The sequence below is a fragment of the Tachyglossus aculeatus genome, chromosome 18 (assembly GCF_015852505.1).
Source record: "Tachyglossus aculeatus isolate mTacAcu1 chromosome 18, mTacAcu1.pri, whole genome shotgun sequence".
Taxonomy (NCBI): Eukaryota; Metazoa; Chordata; class Mammalia; order Monotremata; family Tachyglossidae; genus Tachyglossus; species Tachyglossus aculeatus.
Window position 1 is genome coordinate 19821501 of NC_052083.1, and position 8478 is coordinate 19829978.

Genomic DNA, 8478 nt, shown 5'->3' on the forward strand with positions numbered 1-8478 from the left:
CGCCCTCCCCCCTCACATCTGACAATTACTCTCCCCCAGTTCAAAGCCTTATTGAAATCACATCTCCTCTGAGAGGCCTTCCCTGACTAAAGCCTCCTTTCCTAGTCCCCCATTCCCTTCTGCATTGCCCTTACTTGCTCTCTTTATTCATCTCCCCGCCCAGCCCCACACTACTGATGTACATATTTGTAATTCATTTATATTAATGTCTGTCTCCCACCTTTAGACTGTAAGCTGGTCATGGGCAGGGAATCTGTCTCCTTGTTCTTGTATTGTACTCTCCCAAGCGCTTAGTATAGTGCTCTGCATGCAGTAAGTGCTAAATAAATACAATTGAATGAATGAATAAATTAATTATTGGGGATAATATACTATTATATAAATGTATATAATTATATATCATATTTTATTAGGAAGCAGCATGGGTCCTATGATGTTTTTCCAGACTTTGTTCTATGATACATTAATGCAGCATGCTCCTTCAAGATAATTTCATCAAGCAGGGGTTTATGGAGTCACCTCACCAAATCTCTGCAAAATTTGAAGGACGAGGTGAGTAGATGGGCGGTGCTGGGGAAGAGGGAAGCCAGGTTTCCAGCTTCTGTCTCCCCTTCTAGACAAGTCACTTGTTCTTGATTGGTCCTTACTTCTCTGTCACTACACCCCTGCTAGCAGCCCTACTCCCACCCCCACCCACTGAATACTTAAGATACTTCTCCTCTATGTAACCAGGGGCCTTGGCTGCAAATGTTTCTTTGTCTAAAGTTTCTCCTCCATCTCCCTCCTCTCTCTCCCACTCCCGCTTTTCCCCTGACCATTACTGCTACAACAACTACTGACAGTACTACTGATACTACTTAATCAGGCCCAAGAATACAATCTTGGGAATCCCACATGCTGTGGGAAGCAGCGTGGCTCAGTGGAAAGAGCACAGGCTTTGGAGTCAGAGGTCATGGGTTCCAATCCTAACTCCGCCACTTGTCAGCTGTGTGACTTGGGGCAAGTCACTTGACTTCTCTGTGCCTCAGTTACCTCATCTGTAAAATGGGGATTAAGACTGTAAGCTCCATGTGGGACAACCTGATCACCTTGTAACCTCCCCAGCGCTTAGAACAGTGCTTTGCACATAGTAAGCACTTAATAAATGCCATTATTATTATTATTATTATTATTATTATTATCTCAAAAATAAAACCCTTTCTGCTTAGTTTTAACCAAAATCTTTTTAATCCCTTCAAACTCAATTGAGTCTGAAATATTGTAGGAAATCCTTCAAGTGTTAGTTAGCTAAGGCAATCCTGTTGCCTGGTCCTATCCTGAGCATTACCCATCTCTCTCCCTGCTACTCACAACACCCACTTGCAATGTGATGCGCTAGTCAGATAGATATCAGGATGGACTTTAGCAATCCATTGGCTGCATAGATATATTTATTTATTTAGTATTGATGCAATTGATGCCTGTTTACTTGTTTTGATGTTTCTCTCCCCCCCTTCTAGACTGTGAGCCTATTGTGGGCAGGGATTGTCTCTCTTTGTTGCTGAATTGTACTTTCCAAGCACTTAGTACAGTGCTCTGCATACCGTAAATGCTCAATAAATACAATTGAATGAATGAATGAACAATATAAGAATTCAGTGGCTTTGTACTTGGAAGTGCTTTTGAATGGGTATGTTTAAGGTAGGGGATCAGCATGAGATCATCTTTTCGCCTTGGCCTTGCCCGCTGCTTAATTTACCCTTCATTAAAAGTGACACTGCTGATACTAGCGCCACAGAAATACTGAGTTAATCAGCTTTTGCTAAAGCACTCTCAGATTCTTGAATAAAAAATGGCAAAGGAATACAAATTAGCATTAATAGCTCCTGTCATAATTCCATTTCAGTTTTTTTTCTGAAGAAGTTAGTATACAAAATGCCGAAACATGAGGAAAGGGAAAAAAATATATTTTGAAGTGACACAAAAAGAATATGAGTCATTTTTTGTCCTATCAGTAACTGCTCTACTCTCCTTAAGCACTGGGTTGGGTGGGTAAAGTGACAAGAGGGGTGTGAAATTGTGTATTCGTTTGGTGTAAGATTAAATGTAAATGGAATACTGTTAAAACTTAGAAAATCTGCCTGTTTCTTTTAGATGACAGCTGTTTCATTGCCTTGCATGTGAAAGCTGCGATTGAATTCTATAAAAAGCAGTTTATTGGAAAGATATGAAAAGTGACTTACAAAGAAAATCTGCAGCCTGTTTCATCCTTATCCTAAATGTGAAGAAAGCCCTTCTCTTGATTTAGTCCTAAAAGCAGAGCTATGTGATCACAAAACTGGATTTAACTGAATAGTCAAGGCACTTAATTTGGGAGAAAAAAAATCATGGAAGCATTTTGGAGATAGAATTATAAGATATGGTGCTGAGTAAAGATTGTAAGCCCTTTGAGAAAAGATCAGCTTCAGGGGGAGAGAAAGAGGAGCAGCTGTCTCAGGCTACACATCAAGGGGGTGGTGAAAAATTTCTAACTCTGGGGATTCGATCTGTAAGGATTTTTGATTCAGAGCAGCATGGCTTACTGGACAGAACATGGGCCTGGGAATCAGAAGGACTGAGATTCTAAACCCAGCTCTGCCACTTGCCTGTTGTGTTAAGCGCTTACTATGTGCCAAGAACTGTTCTAAGCGCTGGGGAGGATACTAGGTGATCAGGTTGTCCCATGTGGTGCTCACAATCTTAATCCCCATTTTACGGATGAGGTAACTGAGGCACAGAGAAGTGAAGTTACTTGCCCAAAGTCACACAGCTGACAATTGATGGGGTCAGGATTTGAACCCATGACCTCGGACTCCCAAGCCCATGCTCATTCCACTGAGCCACGCTGCTTCTCTAGAACTGAGAACAGGTAAAGCCTGTGAAAAATGGGCAAATCTGGTCATTCAAAAGTAGATTTTTTTTTCTTTTTGCAGGTGGGCCACCTGAAGATGTGCATACTTCATTATTGAAGAAAGTAGAGTGGTGGTTTTGTGTGTGCTTTTCTGAAGGCTCCCAGGCTCAGTCCTGATTTGTACGGCTCCAGATGTACCATCTGCTCTCTTTTATTCATCTCTTTGGGCTTTGATAGCATGTGAGCACTGGGCCACACTCTGAGAACTTTAGCAATCTTATTTTGGGGTGCGCTTCTCAACCTGGAATAAGAGAGGGCCTATGAAAGGGGCCCCAATTGCTCCTTCCCTCAATAAGCCCAAACCTAGCCTCCAAAGAACCATGCTTACTGAATCTTCATGCTGCCACATGGGAAGGATCTTTCTGTCTTTGCCTCATCATCACAGAGAAAGATGCTTACATATGTATAGTGTTTGAGGACTGTTGTATCCGAAGGAGCTAAGATAAACTCTCAGTGTACTTGTAGCTTCAGCCAAACTGGTGTATTGATACAGAATGTGACACTTGCAACTGCCCTAATAAAAATGTTTTATGTTTCATGTGGTTTGTGAAAGAGAAGGTGATACTCCCCTCCTCATCGCCCTTGCTTCCTCTCTCTGTACCCGCTTCTTCGCCCCACAGCCTTTGTGTATATTTGTACATATTTATTATTCTGTTTATTTTATTAATGATGTGTATATATCTATAATTCTATTTATCTATTTTGATCTTATTGATGTGATTGTTTCGTTTTGTTGTCTGTCTCCCCCTTCTAGATTGTGAGCCCGTTGTTGGGTAGGGATTGTCTCTGCTTCCGAATTGTACTTTCCATGCACTTAGTATAGTGTTGTGCACACAGTATGTGCTCAATAAATACAATTGAATGAATGAATGAATTTAGTGGAAAGTGGATTTTGGAGTCAGGAGACCTGGATTCTTCTCCACCTCTACCACTAGTCCCAGCACTGCCAATGGCCTGCTGGGTGAACAAATCCATCCTGACCAGCCCATGAGGTGGACAGGTTCAGCAGGAATGCTGAAAACAGATGACTAATGAAGGCAGTGAAGAGAGCAGTGGTTACCGAGGTGGCTACCATAGGAACAGACTACTGGTCTATGGTACTAGGCTGCAGCTTAAGTACAGCACTGTAGTCACTTTAGTCATAAATGGGTTTGAAACATAAAATTATTGTTTGCCCTTTAAATTATACTGCCCTGCTACTTGCATGCTTACTTGTCGCCCACAGGGCCCTGTAGAAGCAAGACTGGCAAGAACCTTCTCACTGTGCCTCGTTCTTGCCTGTCCCACTGTCGACCCCTGGCCCCCGTCCTACCTCTGGCCTGGAACACCCTCCCTCCTCAAACCTGCCAAACAATCACACTTCCCCTCTTCAAAGCCCTACCGAAGGCTCAACTCCTCCAAGAGACCTTCCCAGACAAAGTCTCCCTTTTTCTCAGCTCCCCCTCCCCTCCAACTCACTCCCTTTGCTCTCCCCCCATCTCCCCAGCCCACAGCACTTGTGTTTATATGTACACATCTATAATTCTATTTATTTATATTGATGTCTCTTTACTTGTTTCAATGTCTGTCTCACCCTTCTAGACTGCAAGCCTGTTTGGGCAGAGATTGTCTCTCTTTATTGCTGAGTTGTGCTTTCCAAGCACGTAGTACCATGCTCTGCACACAGTAAGCTCTCAATAAATACGATTGAATGAATGAATGAAGAATGAAAGAGAGTGAGTGGCGCTGCACAGCGAGCACTAGAATCGATTCGTTGGCCCAGGTTATCAATCCTGGAGTCTTTCATAACTCAAATGAGTCTCCTCTATGGTAATCATCCATCGAGAAATTTATCTCCTTTGTGTCTCAATTTCATCAACTGTAAAATGGGGTTGAAAGAAACATGTCAATCTGGCAGTGTTTCATAGGGCAAGCTGCAGGAGGCTGGGTGTGTAATCATGGCAATGCATTCAATCATATTTATTGAGTGCTTACTTTGTGCAGAGCACTGTACTAAGTGCTTGGCACTGTAATATACTCAGAACATTACAGTTTGTGTCTTGGAAGGCATGGAGACTTGGGAATGTTTTCATCATTAAAATGGCTTATAAAATGCCCTTGCAAAATGACACAATAAGGCAGGAGGAGACAAAAGTCTTATAGATCCCTTAAAGTCCAAAGAGCCATAGTAACCTTGTTAGTTATTCTGTATTGATTCAATAGAGAAAGGGCAAGTAGGAGTTAGGCTAGTTATTAAAGTCCTCCATTTTTTTATGTTTTTTTTTAAGCACTTACGATGTGCCAGTGGGGCCAGTCAGGCCCTGGCCATAATAGTGTCTATCTTGTTAGCCCTTGTTAACCCTTAATGAACTTGTTAACCCTTAATGAGCTTGTTAGCCCTTAATGAATTCATTCATTCATTCATTCAATCATATTTATTGAGCTCTGACTGTGTGCAGAGCACTGTACTAAGCGCTTGGGAAGTACAAGTTGGCAACATATAGAGATGGTCCCTACCCAACAGCGGGCTTACAGTCTAGAAGGGGGAGACAGACAACAAAACAAAACATGTTAACAAAATAAAATAAATAGAATAAATATGTACAAATAAATAAATAAATAAATAGAGGAATAAATACATACAAACATATATACATATATACAGGTGCTGTGGGGAAGGAGAAGGAGGTAAGGCAGGGGGGATGGCGAGGGGGAGGAGGAGGAGAGGAAGGAGGGGGCTCAGTCTGGGAAGGCCTCCTGGAGGAGGTGAGGTCTCAGTAGGGCTTTGAAGGGACACACTACATACCTCCAGGGGCCAACCCGGGAGGTGTGGATTCCTTAATTCTTAAAGCCCATAAGGTCACTAACCCCAGTGGGCTGGTGATAAGTGTTAAGGAACTGTGGGTCCCCTTTAGGTTGATGGTAAATGACCCGCAGGGTTGGTAGTGAGAAAATTCTGATAGGTCTTCTCACAGGATCCCCCAAGGCAACAGAAAGGAAAAGGATTAGGAACTAACAGGTTGTAGTAAGTTGGAATTCTGTCACCCACTCTTCTGAGTGGCCAATTGCCAGGTCATTTGAAAGGTAGCCTTGTGTTGGGCTGATTTAAAAGGCAGTCCCTGGTTGATTTGAAAAGTAGCCCTGGGGACTTGATGGCTGGCTGATTTGAAACATAGCCCCTGGAGACAACTTGTGTCTCCTTCCCAGTTCCTCCAGCTGCTAGAAGTTGGAGATTGTGCTGGCCACATAGATGTATTCCTCCTGGGTGGGAAGTGTTTGTTGAGAGGGAGCTAGGTGCTTCACCACATACAAGTAACTAAATAAGTGTATTCCTCCTGAAAGGGAAGTTCAATTTGCCACATGGAATAAATATTGCATTGCTCTGCCTTTCTGACTCCATTCTCTCACCCTCATCTCATCAATCCTCTAACCTGTCTGCCAAGGTAAATTCAAGGTAAGCATGTTGGACACAGTTTATGTTCCACCTGGGGATCACAGTTTTAACCCCCACTTAACAGATGAGGTAACTGAGGCATAGAGAATTTAAGTGACTTGACTCAAGGGCACACAGCAAAGTGATGGAGCTGGGTTTAGAATCCAGGTCCTTCCGACTCTGGACCAGTGCTCTATACACTAGGCCATGATGCAAGCTACATGGCAAGCTAGTTTGATTTAAATAAATATAGAGAGGAAAGAGTCTGTTTATTTTAGTTTACTCACTCATCCTAGGGATTATGTAATTAGACTAGAGGAAGCCACATAGGAAGCTGTAAAAGCTAAAAGCCTCTCAGACCCCTCCAAAGTAAATTAGTAGAGGAGGTCAATTATTAATTTGTTGAATTCCACCTGGGCAATTAGGGAGAATCAATCACCAGAGACCTAGATTTTAAGCTTCCTTCAACTCCTATTGTACTGATGATGATGGTATTTGTTAAGTGCATACTACTACTACTACTACTAATAATAATGACATTTATTAAACACTAACTATGTGCAAAGCACTGTTCTAGGCACTGGGGGGAATACAAGGTGAACAGGTTGTCCCACGGGGGGCTCACAGTCTTCATCCCCATTTTACAGATGAGGGAACTGAGGCCCAGAGAAGTTAAGTGACTTGCCCAAAGTCACACAGCTGACAAGTGGTGGAGCCAGGATTTGAACCCATGACCTCTGACTCCAAAGCCCGGGCTCTTTCCACTGAACTACGCTGCTTCTCAAAGCACTGTTCCAAGCACTGGGTTGGGGGGATAGAAAGGGATCAAGTTTTCCCACGTGGGGCACACAGTCGTAATCCCCATTTTACAGGGAACTGAGGCACAGAGAAGTGAAGTGGCCTGCCCAAAGTCACACAGCAGAAAAGTGGTGAAGTTGAGATTAGAACCCATGACCTCTGACTCCCAAGCCCGTGCTCTTTCCACTGAGCCACGCTGCTTCTCGTGTATTCTTCAAAGCATATAGTGATCTGCACACACAGCAAGTCCTGAGTAAATTCACTGATTGATGGATTAGGATTTGGGAAAGGGATGTATTTTAGGCAAAATAGGTATAGAAGGCAAGGGAGAAAGACTCGATCTTTAAGGGGCTCTTGCTATCTGATCAAATGTCCACCCATCCTTTGAAAATGCACTCTCTTTTCTTATGCTGTTGAGTGGTCTAAAGCCCATAGCAACGCCATGGACACAACTCTCCCAGAATGCCCAACCTCCATCTGCAATCGTTCCAGTAATGTATCCATAGAGTTTTCTTGGTAAAAATAAGGAAGTGGTTTACCATTGCCTCCTTCTGCACAGTGAACTTTACTCTCCACCTTCGACTCTCTCCCTTTCTGCTGTTGCCCAGCACAGGTGAGTTTTGACTTGTAGCAGATTGCTTTCCATTCGCTAACCACTGCCCAAGCTAGAAATGGAATGGATTTTCTTCTGCTTGACTCTCCCTCCCATAGTCGAGACTGGTAGAATATTGGAAACTCTCCAGGTGTGACCTTGAGAGGGGATTGCTAATGGATACAGGGAACAAAAGTTGATTGCTTCAGGTGGAACAGCCCCTAGGAGTCCTGGGAATCAGAAGGATCTGGGCTCTAATCCTGGCTCTGCCACTTTGCAGTGTGACCTGGGCAAGTCACTTCATTTCTCTGTGCCTCAGTTACCTCATCTATAAAATGGGGATTAAGATTATGAGCCCCATGTGGGACAGGGACTGTGTCCAACCTGATTAGTTTGTATCTACCCCAGTGCTTAGAACAGTGTTTGACACAGTAAGTGCTTACAAATATGATTATTATTATTAGTAGTAATACCCACCTCCTCCTATTTCACAGAGATTTTTTTTGTCTTGTCTTATGCTGTCGAGTCGTTTCCAACCCATAGCGACACCACAGACAGATCTCTCCCAGAACACCCCCGCTGTCCATCTGCAATCGTCCTGGTAGTGTACACATAGAGTTTTCTTGGTAAAAATACAGAAGTGGTTTACCATTTCCGCCTTCCGCACAGTAAACGCGAGTCTCCACCCTCCACTCTCTCCCATGACGTTGCTGCCCAGCATGGGTGGGTTTTGACTTGTAGCAGATT

The 8478-nt window shown here is 43.3% G+C and overlaps 1 non-coding gene across 1 annotated transcript; it reads right to left on the minus strand.

Moving 5' to 3' along the window:
* Nucleotides 1-7762: 7762 nt before the first annotated feature.
* Nucleotides 7763-7900, minus strand: LOC119940451. Its single transcript, XR_005454928.1, has one exon. It is a non-coding gene; the product is annotated as a small nucleolar RNA SNORA7 (small nucleolar RNA).
* Nucleotides 7901-8478: the final 578 nt, after the last annotated feature.